Source organism: Chiloscyllium punctatum, chromosome 7 (genome assembly GCF_047496795.1).
Source record: "Chiloscyllium punctatum isolate Juve2018m chromosome 7, sChiPun1.3, whole genome shotgun sequence".
NCBI lineage: Eukaryota > Metazoa > Chordata > Chondrichthyes > Orectolobiformes > Hemiscylliidae > Chiloscyllium > Chiloscyllium punctatum.
The window spans coordinates 17,545,178-17,558,084 of record NC_092745.1 but is presented as its reverse complement, the minus strand read 5'-3'; the positions used below and the strand labels follow the sequence as shown (position 1 = coordinate 17,558,084).

General features: G+C 45.9%; 1 long non-coding RNA gene across 1 annotated transcript; it reads left to right on the top strand.

Moving 5' to 3' along the window:
• The first annotated feature begins 422 nt into the window (after window positions 1-422).
• Window positions 423-11,381, top strand: LOC140479412 (uncharacterized). The gene is made up of 2 exons (XR_011961024.1): window positions 423-457; window positions 10,540-11,381. It is a non-coding gene; the product is annotated as an uncharacterized lncRNA (long non-coding RNA).
• Window positions 11,382-12,907: the final 1,526 nt, after the last annotated feature.

Genomic DNA, 12,907 nt, shown 5'->3' with positions numbered 1-12,907 from the left:
AGTTATATAAAATGTATAATAATGGACACACAGTCTGAACTTACACGTCCACAATTAGATACAAATGAAACTGAACAAATTACCCCATGCTGAGATTGTCACTGTCCACTACACACTCCAGTCCCTGTGCTGTCCTCCACTCACTTGAAGGCCTTAAGTTTCCCTCTTACACTCCATGGCCACGCGTGAAGATCAGCTGCAAGATTTAATATCGAAAAATAAATTTCATAAAGCTCTCAAGCCCAGCTGGACACAGAGAGAGACAGAGACAGAAAGACACATGAATGAGGAAGAAACAGAGAGGGGCAGAAAGAAGTTGAGAGTGAACGAGAGACTGGGAGACAGGGAAAGGTTGATAGTGACGGGGGGAAGCAGAGAGTAGATGTTTTTGTACAGCCTATGCACTGGGAGCTCTCACTGTGGTACACGTTCGGTCCAGGAACCAAGCTCAGACTGAGTAAGTAAACTTCAATCCTCCGTTATTAACTCTGTCAATACTGAAATACACTTTCTAAAATAAAATTGCTGAATTGTTGAAGGTGTTAGTGGGGAGCTGCAGTGAATGAAATGGTTGATTGAGGAGCACTGTGTCTAACAGGGTGTCCAGCTATATTTCTTTAGTTCCATTAACCCCTTTAAACAGCAAGATATAAGTCAGTCAGTTTTACGCACCGTGTGGAGGAGCTCTGTCCATTTGCAGCCTGTGGTCCCATTCCTGCAGCATGGAGTGAACTCAGTGAGTCAGTCTCAGTGTGACGGACACGGGCAGAGTTTGATGTGAGCTCTGGCTCCCTGTCCCAGTCTCTGATCTCACTGACCTCAGCAGCAGCAGCAGCAGCAGCAGCAGCAGCAGCAGCAGCACAGTGAGACACCGAGCTCGCACCTCCCCCAGCTTTAACTCTGCTCAATCACACAATGACAGAATTGTTAGAGTGCACAAGGAGGCCATTCCACCCATCCTGTCTGTACTGATTCTCTGAATGAGCAATTTACAGAGTGTCATTCTCCTGCCTTCTCCCTGTCACCCTGCACATTGTTCCTTTTCAAATAACAGTCTCATTCCCTTCGGAATGTATCAATTGAAGCTGCCTCCACCACACTCTCAGGCAGTGCATTCCACACCTTAACCACTCACTGGCTGAACATGTTGTTCCCCATCTCACTTTTGTTACTTTCACTAATAACTTTCAATCTGTGGTCTCTCAGTCTCAATCCTTTCTCAATTGGGAACATTTTCTCCCTATTTACTCTGTCCAAGCCCCTCCTGGTTTTAATTCCTCAAACAAATCCCCTCTCAGACTTCTCCTAAGAAGACAGTCCCAAATTCTCCAATCAATCTGTATAACTGATGTTCCTCATCCCTGGAATGATCTTCAGGAATATTTTTTGCAATTTCTACAAAACTTCACCTCCTTCCTGAATTATTCACATTTTCAATGGCCTTCATGATTTTATAAACATCTATAAGTTCACTTCTCAGACTCTTATGCGTCAGAATAAAAAGTCTCAGCTTTTCCAGCCTCTCATAGTCATGGAGTCATACAGCGTGGAAACAGACCTTTCAGTTCAACTTGTCCATGATAACCAGATATCCTAAACTGACCTCATCTTATTAACCAGCATTTGGCTTCCATCCCTCAAAACCCTTCCTATTCATGTACCCATCCCAATGCGTTTTAAATGCTGTAATAGTATCTGCCTCCAATACTTTCTCGAGCAGCTCGATCCAGACACACAGCACCCTCTATGTGACAAGTTACCCTCAGGTCCCTTTTGAATATTTTGCCTCTCACCTTAAACCGATGCCATCTTGTTTTGGACTCCCTTTCCCAAGGAAAAGGCCTTGGATATACACCCGGTCCATGCCCCTCATGATTGTATAAACATCTATAAGGTCACCCCGAAGCCTTAGATGCTGCAGGAAAAATAGGCCCAGTTTCTTCGGCTTTTCCCTATAGCTCAAACCCTCCAGTTCCTGGCCATGTTCTTGTAAGTATTTTCTGCAGTTTTTTAAGTTTAACAGCATCCTTACGATTGCGAGGTGATCAGGATTGTTCACATTATCCCCAAAGTGGCCTCACTAACCTCCTGTACAGCTGCAACATGATGTCCCAACTCCTCTACTCAAAGCAATCACCAATAAAGGCAAGTGTACCCAACAACTCCTTCATCACCCTGTCTACCTGTGACCTCACTTTCAAGTAATAATGCACTTGCATCTTCACTCCGAGGTCTCTTTGTTCAGCAACACCCCACATGGCCCGACCACTGTATCAGTTCTGCCCTGGGTTGCCTTTCCAAAATGCAACATCCCACAGTTATCTAAACTGAACTCCATTTGGCACACCTCTGCCCATTGCCCCATCTGATGAAGGTCCCGCTGTACCCTGAGATGAATTTCTTTCCTATCGACTATCTCACCAATTTTGATATCATCTACAAACTTACTGCAACTCCTATATTCACATCCAAATCATTTCTTTAAATGATAGAAGTAATGAACCCAGCACCAATGTTAGTGGCACACAACTATTCGCAGATCTCCAGTCTGAAAAGCAACCTTTTACCACCACTCTCTGTCTCCTCTCTTCAATCTAATTTTTTTAATCCCAATGGCTCACTCCCCCTGGATCCCATGTGGACTAACCTTACTAACCTGTCAATCATGTGGAACCTTGTCAAAAACTTTACTGAAGTCCATATAGACTATGTCTACTGTTCTGTCTTCATCAATCTTCTTTGTCACCTCCTCAATCAAATTCAGGAGACATGATTTCCTATGCATAAAACCACATCGATTATCCAAAGAATGTAAATCCTATCCCACATAATCCACTCCAACATCTTACCCAGCACTGACATCAGGCTCACTGGTCTATAGTTCCCCTGGCTTTTCCTTACAGTCTTTCTTAAATAATGGCATAACATTAGCCAACGTCTCTGGTTCTCCAGCACCTTACCCATGGTTGTCAGTGATTCACATTTCTCAGCAAGGGGCCCAGCAATCTCTTCCCTAGTTTCCCACAATATTCTGGGATACACATGATCAGGTCCTAGGGTTTATATACTACCTTTATGTGTTTTCAGATCTTGAGCGTCTCCTCATTTGTGTGTGGTCTCTTGTCAAGACATCACTTTTTTTCCAAATTCCCTCGCTTTCTCCACAACAAATACAGACCTGAAATATTTGTTTGGGATCACATCCATCTCTTGTGTCTTACCAAAATACAGCACTCACGTTGATCTGTATTAAACTCCATCTGCCATTCCTCAGCCCACTGGTCCAGTTGCTCAAGATTCCATTGTATTCTTAGACAGCCTTCTTCGGTGCCAATAATTAGATTAGAGTCTCTACAGTGTAGAAACAGGCTCTTCGGCCCAACAAGTCCACACCGATGCTCCGAAGAGTAACCCACCCAGACCCAATTCCCTATTAGTAAAGCATCTAACACTATGGGCAATTTAGCATGGCTAATTCACCTGACCTGCACATCTTTGGACCATGGGAGGAAACCAGAACACCCAAAGGAAACCCATGCAGACACAGGGAGAATGTGCAAACTCCACACAGACAGTCATCCAAGGCTGGAATCGAACCTGTGACCCTAGCACGGTGAGGCTGCAGTAATAACCACTGAGCCACCGTGCTGCCCCACCTGAGCCACCACTGCGCCACCGATGCCACCTGAAAATTCACCTGAACACACTTTCACAACTCTGGGCTCTCCCTGCCCATTACACTGCTACTATCCCAGTCTATATTCAGAAACTAAAGACCCCCCGCCCATTTATAGCAACTCTATCATATTTGCAGGTCTCTGTAAATTCATGCATTTGTATTCCTCCACATCCTTCCCACTGGGAGGTGACTTGTTGACTGCATTGAGGATTCTGTGTTCCTTTGTGTTCCTCTCTGACATTCTCTCCTGGCTCCCACAGCTCTGCCAAGTTAATTTAAACCCTCTCGAACAGCACTAGTAAACCACCTCACAAGAATCTGATGCCATCCCTCAGGGATCCTCTTTCCAGCCCCGAAGTCACCTGTGTTCACCTCCTGATTCTATTCTCACCTGCGTCTGAGTACCACTGTGAGTAATCCGGAGATTCCTACTTTTGAGTTCCTGCTGCTTATTCCCTCCAGAGCTCCCGAACTTCTGACTGCAGGACCATGTTCCTTTTTCTCCATCCATCACTGGGAGCAATGTGGTCTACTACTGCTGCCTGTTCCCCCTCTCCCGTCAGGGTGCTCTGCAGCCGCTCAGTGACATCCTTGACCCTGGCACCAGGGAGACAACACACCATCCTGGATTCCCATCTGCAGCTGCAGAAACACCTATCGATTGTCCTCACTCTCGAATATCCTCTCAGTATCGCTCTTCCAGTCTTCTTTGTGTCCTACTGTACAGCTGAGCCCCCCACCGTGGTGCCAGGGACTTGGCTCTGGCTGCACTCCCGAGATGACCCATCATTCTCATCAGGATTCTGAACTGAACCCTGGTTGGAGAGTGGGAGGCACTCTGGGGATTCCTGTACTAGTGGCCTAGTCCTTTTGGACTGTCTGCTGCTCCCCCATTCCCTCTCTCCCTGCATACTCTGAAGCTGCAGAGTGACCACATCTAGAAACGTGCTCTCCACGGAGCTCTCAGCCTCACGGACTCTTCGCACTGACACCTGCTGCTGCTCAAGCTCCAGAACCCGGAGGTCCAACTGCTGTCACTGACCACACTTCCTGCTCTCATGGTATTCCAGGAGCTGGGAAGCATTCTGAAGTTCCCACACTCTCTTCACCCTTTGGTCATCTCTTGGCAATGTTCTGATGATAAACAGCTACAGCAGGGCTCACAGTCCAGTAGGTTCAATGTTCCAGGGTTTTGGGGAAACTCTCCAGAAGACTTTCAGAAATAGGAGCAGAAATCAGCCATTCAGCCCATTGAATCTGCTCTGCCATTTGATCTTAGCAGATATGCTTCACACCCCCATTCTCCTGCCTGCTCCACAGGAACTTTCCATCCCCTTAACAATCACGAACCTATCTATCTCTGTCTTTAATACACTCAGTGACTTGGCCTCCACTGCCCTCTGTAGCAATGAGTTCCACAGATCCACCACCCTCTGGATGAAGAAATTCCTCCTCATCTCAGCTCGAAAGAGTCGGCCCTTCATTCTGAGGCTGTACCTTGGTTACCGAGTCTCTCCTGTATTTGGAAACATCTTCTCTGCATCCACTCTATCCAGGCCTATCAGTAACCTGTAAATTTCAATAAGATCCCTCCTCATCCTTGTAAGCTCCATCGAGTACAGACCCAGAGTCCTCAACCACGCCTCATATGACAAGCCCTTCATCCCCAGGATCATTCTTGTAAACCCCTCCAATGCCAGCACATTGTTTCTTAGAACATGGGTCCGAAAATGCACACAATATTCCAAATGCAGTCTGACCAGAACCTTACACAGCCTCAGCAGTACATCTCTGTTCTTATATTCTGGCCCTATTGAAATGAATGCTAGCATTTCATTTGCCTTCCCAAGCACAAACTGGACATGCCAGTTAACCTGAAGGGAAACCTGAATGAGGTTTCTGCTTTAGATTTCCAAAGGTTTTCCACATTTAGCAAACAGTCTTAGCATTCCTTCTTGTATTCTATCTGTCACTTCTTTGCCCACTCTCCGAGCCTCTCCAGGACCTTTTTCAGCCTTCCCACTTCCTCAACACTACCTGTCCCTCCATCTATCTCATGTCACCTGCAAACTTAGCAACAATGTCTTCACTTCCTTCATCCAGATTGTTAATGTATAACGTGAATAGTTATGGACCCAACATTGACACCTGCAGAACTCTACTCGTCACCAACTGCCATCTTTCCTCACTCTCTGCTTTATAGCAACCTGCCAGTCCCAGTCCTCAGTCCATGCCAGTACATTGCCCCTAAAAATATGGGTGCTTATCATACGTCAAATACCTTCTGGAATTCCAAACACATTACTTCCTCGGACTCTCCTTTATCTGACTGGCTCATTGCCTCCTCAAAGAGTTCGAACAGTCCATCTATCCATTGAGGTCTACCCTGACATTTAGTTTCTGTCTTTTCTGTATCCTGATTGATTTTATTCCCCACACCCTGATTACTGCTTGGAGAACTGAACATAACCTGCATCAGATTCTTTATTGCGGTTCCTCAACTCTACCCACACAGATTCTACACCTTCTGACTCTCTATCACTTGTTGCTGTTGATTGAATTTTATTTCACACTAACAAGGCAACTCTTCCCCCTCTGACCATCTGCCTGAGCTTTTGATAGGACATGTATCCTTGGATATTTAGTTCCCAGCCGGGATCCCCTTACAGCTATGTCTCTGTTATACCCACAACATTGTACCTGCCAGTTTCAATCTGCACTACCAGCTCATTGTGTATACTGTGTGCTTTTAAGTACAACACCCTCAGTCCTGCATTGACTGCCCTCCTTCTCATTATTGTCCTCTTATCTGCTGGGCTTGATGTTCGACTCTTGTTCCTTTCTGTACTCTCTGTCCTCGTACGTCTTCTAGAATCTTGAATAACCTCTCCTGAGCCCTTCTCCACTTTAACTAGTTTAAATTCCTTGGACACTCAATTTACCTGGATGTTTTGGCATCACTTTGTCAACCTTACTCTGAATGCTTCGTGCAGTTAGATACAAACCCTTTAAGTTTGTTCTGTTATTGATTTTCCCTGCACTTCTTTAGTTCCTTTGATGTTGAGAATATCCATCCCTATCTTTTATTTTCTGGTAACAATCAATCCCATCGCTAACCAGCAGTCGTACCTTCTCCTTCACCTTCTGTTTTCTCATTTTCCATCCAAGTGAACCAAATTACTTTATCGTTGTGTTGACTTCAGGCATGGTGGCTCAGAGGTAGTACTGCTACCTCACAGCACCAAGGACCGGGTTTAATTCCTGCCTTGGGAAACTGTCTGTGTGCTGTTTGCACATTCTCCCTGTGGCTCTGTGGGTTTTCCCCAGGTGCTCTGGTTTACTCCCACTGTCCAAAGATGTGCAGGTCAGGTGAAGTGGCCGTTCTAAATTCCCTACAGTGTTTGGTGAAATAGTCAGGAGCAAATGTACGGAAAGTTTCTCATTGTGCTGCTGTTCGGAGGGTTGATGTGGACTTGTCAGGCTGAACTACTATTTCCACACTGTAGGGAATCTAATCAGGCCAATATTTATCATAATCCAGCATCATGAATGCTCTTTGATCTCATTCCTTCTAGTTGGATCTTGCTGTGTAGAAACTGGCCGCCACGTTCCTGACATTGCAACAGTGACTGCTTGTCAAACAAAACTGTCTGGAAATATCTTTGGAAGAGCCTGAAATGTTAAGGGCTGGATTGATGCCCATATCCCTCTAAACTCTTCCTACTTACATATGCATGCCTTTTAAATGTTGTACTTGTACCAGCCTTCACCACTTCTTCTGGCAGCTCATTCCATACATTTAACACCCTCTGAATGAAAACGTTGCCCCTTAGGTCCCTTTTAAATCTTTCCCCTGTCACCTTCAACCTCTGACCTCCAGTTCTGGACTCCCCCACTCTGGAGAAAAGATCTTCTCTATTCACCCTATCTATGCCCCTCATGATTTTATAAACCTCTATACGGTCATCCATCAACCTGCAATGATCCAGGGAAAACAGCGTCAGCATATTCAGCCTCTCCCGATAGCTCAAACCCTCCAACCTTGGCAGCATCCTTGTAAATCTTTTCTGAATCATTTTAAGATTCACAACATTTTCCCTATAGCAGGGAGACCAGAATTGCACACAGTATTCCAAAAGTGCCCAAACCAACGTCCTGTACCGCCGCAACAGCTCCCAACTCCAATACTAATGGACTGACCAATAAAGGAAAGCAAACCAAATGACTTTGTCACAACCCCCCCCCACCTCCCCCTCCACACCCGCCCCCCCCCCCCCCCCCCCGCCCACCGACGTGCAACTTCACTTTCAGTGATCTATTCTCCCTTTTTTGGATGAACTGGGAGTCTTTCAGTTGTGAAAGATGCCATTCCATGGCACTGTTTGATGAAGAGCGGGCAGAACCGCCAGTGTCCCTGATCAATATTTATCCCCCCATAGAAATCACAAAAAATCTATTTCTCTGCTATTTATCATACTGTGTTTGGGATCTCGCTGTGCACAGTCTGCTGGAAAGATCCATTGGGACATCTTGAGTTGGGGACAGGCGCTACACAAATGCAAGTCTTTCTTTAAGATTGAAGTCTCCTGATCCGGACATTCACCCATTGTCTGTGTACTCTCACCTTCCGGGGGCATGGGGTCATTAGGAGCAGTGACCCAAAGGCCACTGAGACTCTTTGCAGTCTCACCCTTGACCTCAGCCCAGCAGTGTGCAGTACGGTTTGAAATGTAATCTAGAACCTTCTACACAGACACCCCAATGTAACTCTTTCCCAAAGTGTTTGGATCCGATTCTGCTCCAATGTTCTCGGATACATTTCTCCTGATCTCTGGGTGATCGGAGGTTTGTTAAAGAGGTATCGAGCTCCATCCCACTTTCCAGCTCTTGCTGCATAACTCTGGAGGTTTCACTGTTTGAAGTGAATATCCAAGTGTTTTCTCAATGTGATGAGTGTTTCTGCCTCTCCCACCTTTTCAGGCAGTGAGTCCCACATCCCACCAGCCTCTGGGTGAAAACAAATACCCTCAACTCCCCTCTAACCCTGCCCCCAACTGATATCACTCTCTCCCCATGGTTATTGCCCTCTGTGCTGGTGGAAATCAGTCCTTCCCACCCACTCTGTCCAGGCCCCTCATCATTTTACACACCACAATCAAATCTCCCATCAGCCTCCTCTGTTCCAAAGAAAACACTCCCAGGCAAAGCAATCATTCCTCAAAGCTCAAAGTCCCCATTCCAGACAAACTCCTCGTCTGTCCACATCTCTAATGGAATCCCATCCTTCCTGTAATGTGGTGACCAGAACCATACACTGTTCCCTCACTGTGCTCTAACTGGGGTTTTATCCAGTTGCTGAATAAACAAACTTCTTGCTTTCGCTGTCAACCAATACTGAGATAAAGGAGGTGATGGTCTAATGGTGTTATTGCTGAACTGTTAATCCAGAGATTCAGATAATGTTCTGGGGACCAGGGTTAGAATCCAGCAGATGGTGGCATTCAAATTCAATCAAAGAAAATCTGGAATTAAGAGTCTAATGACGACCATGAAACCATCGTTGATTTTCAGGAAAAAGCCATCTGATTCCCTAATGTCATTTAGGGAAGGAAACTGCCATCCTTCCCATGTGACCTCAGACCCACAGCAATGTGGTTGACACTAAACTGCCCTCTGGGTGAATAGCGATGGGCAATAAATGCTGCCAATCCAGCAATGCCCTCATTCCATCAAGGGAAAATGAAGAATAGTTTATCCCATGTGTCTTCTTACCACCTTACTGACCTGCATTAATCACCATGGCCACGTCTTCCACCTCCACAAACATTTGACTTGCAGCTTCAAATTGACAAGAGACATTCTTTCATTATCTGAGAAAGAGATAGAAACATCCAAACTAGGAGCAGCAGTAGGCCGTTCGGCCCCCAAACATGCTCCACCATTCAATATGATCATGGCTGATCATCCAACACTGTCCCCTGTTCCTGCTTTCTCCCCAAATCCTTTGATCCCTTTAATCCGAAGAACTATATCTAATTCTTTATTGAACACATCCTGCATCTCATTCCCTGATGCTAGGAAAATGGATGAGAATTTTTGGGTTGTTGTTTTATGACCAGTCTGGACACAATGGGCTGATGGGCCTTTTGGGTCTCTCTGACTCGATGATTGTATTATTATAATTTATGAATAACTGAGTACCAAAGACTGACCCCTGTGGCACCCTAAGTTGTAATTACCTGTCATTCAGAAAAAGACTCGTTCTTCCTGTCCTGTCTGCCAACCAGTTCCCAATCCATGTCAGTACATGACCCCCAATCCTCTTGTTCATTTGGTCTAGATCTGGAAGTCACACCCTTACTCTTTGTGGGAACAGATTCTGAACAATCTCTGTCACGTCCTTCGAGGACTCCCATTGTCTTGACACTGATTTCCCACAATGCCGCTTGTTCCGATCCACTTTTACCAAAACACCACACAGTTGAGTAAAATGAAAACTTTTACACTTGCTCCATGGTTCTCCATTTGCATTCCTACTCTGAATCTGAGCACTGTCACGAAAATGCTCCCCCATTGACAGCCCTTCCAGCTGCCCACATTCATTTTATAAACAATGGTCCAAAACTGTCCCTTCTCTCTCTGCTGCTTCACCATCACTTTCTCTGGAGCAGTTAGGGATGGGTAATAAATACTGGCCCTGCCAGTGACACTCACATCCCAAGAAGCAATTTGAACAATGCCTGGTCATTTGTTGGGTTTATTCTGTATTGACTACAAATGTTCAAAAAGATTGTATGGACAGTGAAGGATTGAATTCCCTTCCAGTGGTAGGAATTAAGATTGTTTCTCTTGTCTTTCAGGCCGTGACAACTCTCAGCCCAAGCTGACCCTGCTGCCTCCCTCCCCGGAGCAGGTCAATGCCAAGGGCACTGCCACCCTGGTGTGCCTTGCCAATCACTTCTATCCCGATGAGCTGGAGGTGCAGTGGAAGAAGGATGGTGCAGTCATTTCGGACGGTGTTCAGACCAGCAACTACCTGCGAGCTTCGGACAGCACCTACAGTGTCAGCAGCCTGCTGACACTCTCTGGGTCTGACTGGGAGTCCAACGCTAGCTTCTCCTGTGCCCTCACCCACGTGACTCTCCCCTCTCCCCTCAGCAAGAGTATCAGGAGATCAGAATGTGTGTAGAGTGTTTGAGACAGTCCACAGAGGAGACACAACTTTAAATAGAACAGGACTGAGCTGGCAGAACAAAGGTCATTGTCAGAACTGAATTTCAACTCACTTCCTTCTCAGGATTGCTCAGAGATACTTCTGAGGTTTGGATATTAAAGCAGGTCATTGGGGGAGCGGCAAGAGAGCTTTACACTGTGTCAAACCTCATACTGTCCTTGTCCTGGGAGTGTTTGATGGGGACAGGATTGCCTTGTGATGACAGCTGTACAAACCAATGTGAACCTCAGAAGTCTCTGCTTCAGTAAACCAGATCTCCTTCCTGCTCAGCCTCCAGTTTCAATTTAAGGTTTTATCACTGTTTAAAGGGACAGGATTCTCATGTTATTGAGAAAATCTCTCCAAGTGTTTTCCTCAAGCTGCATTGTGGCTGTGAATTTGAGCAGCTTCCTCTGTCTGGGCTATTAATTCCAGTTTCTTTTTTCTGTCAATGTGAATGTGGAAAAGGGAATAAAGGTGAAGATTCAGTCTCTGTCCCTGTTTGCTTTGGAAATAGCTGACTTCCACCCCAGTTGATTGGCTGAATTTCAGCAGGTCATGGTCACAATTGGTTACTTGGCCTGTCAATCAGTTACAATCATCAATCATTTTCAAATGATCCCTTTGGTCAGGAATTTATGTAGATTCCAAAAAAAGAGAAAATTGTTAGGACTCAATAAGTACAATCTGATGTATTCCCTCTTCACTTTGTTGGTCCATGCCCAGCTGATGGGATCGCACTGTGCATTCTCTGCTGCATGTCAGATCGACCCTGAAATAATCTTCGGCCAATCACAGACTTTGTTGGCTGTGTGCTCTCTCTGAGTGTGAGTGTTTAACCGAATTCTGCCTCTACATGTCTCTCTGAGTGTGAGTGTGTTACTCAGAGACACACCACAGACAGCGCACAGTAACACACCCACATTCAGTGAGACACCTGTCCGCAGCATGGAGTGTGAGTGTGTTCCTCAGTGCTGCCTGCCTCACAGAGTGTGTTTATTACTGAGTGCAGCCTGTAGGTGTCTCTCTGAGGTATATGTCTCCGAGCTATGGATTGAGAATGGGCTTTGTGCTGGGGATTGAAGGTGAGGTTTTAATCTTGTCAAATCATGAATGAAAAACAGTTCAGCTGATTCAGTCTGAGATGGCAGCTCCTTCAGATGGCCAAAGTTAAAAAGCACACAACACCAGTTGATAGTAAAATAGGTTTATTTGGAAGTAGAAGCTTTCGGAGTGCTGCTCCTTCATTGGGTAGCTGGAGGGGCAGGATCATTGGACACAGAATTTAGAGTAAATTGAGATGACAGCTGAGAAAGGTGAATACTGAGAGTGTAGTCTCGGTAAGTGAGGGATTTCAGAGGCAGTGGGCACTGTGATCCCGAATGTGATGATCAATTCCAAGGTCATTTTTTGAATCCAGGGCCAGAGGAGTCGTGGTTGCCTGCCCAGCCAATGCTGGTTTCCCATAGTCACATTTCAGTGGTAAATTAACCCAAAACTAGGTGCAGCAATATTACCCTACAGGGATGGGAGCTGTCTGAGTGAGGGAAGTGAAATTCTTGCAGCCCCAAGAGAGGTTGCGGTGGATTAATGACAGGTGTGACCACCATGAATGTGCCACATTCTCTCCCCCTGCCTCAGCTGCAATGACCCTCAGGTTAAAAGTGCGAATGCTCTGGAATGATGACCACATTCCTGGGTGATGGAGGGAAGGCCAACCTCTCCCAAAGGCAGCACAAGCTGGATCGAAGGGGAAACAAGAGGAAGCATGGGGAGATTGAGGGTGACAGAAGGAGGTGGGGTTGGTTGGAAGGTTGTTATTCAGAGTCAGGTACCTGACTCATCAGTCCTTCTGACACTCCTCTTTTTTTTCACTTACTTACATGTGGAGAGTCCATGACACTGATCCAGCTCCCTCAGAGCCAGCTCTCAGAATGATCAGAACCCCTGACGCGCCTGTTTTTTTTAACCCCCACACTACCACCCAACTGTGGTCGTGCTTATTTTTCCCCAGC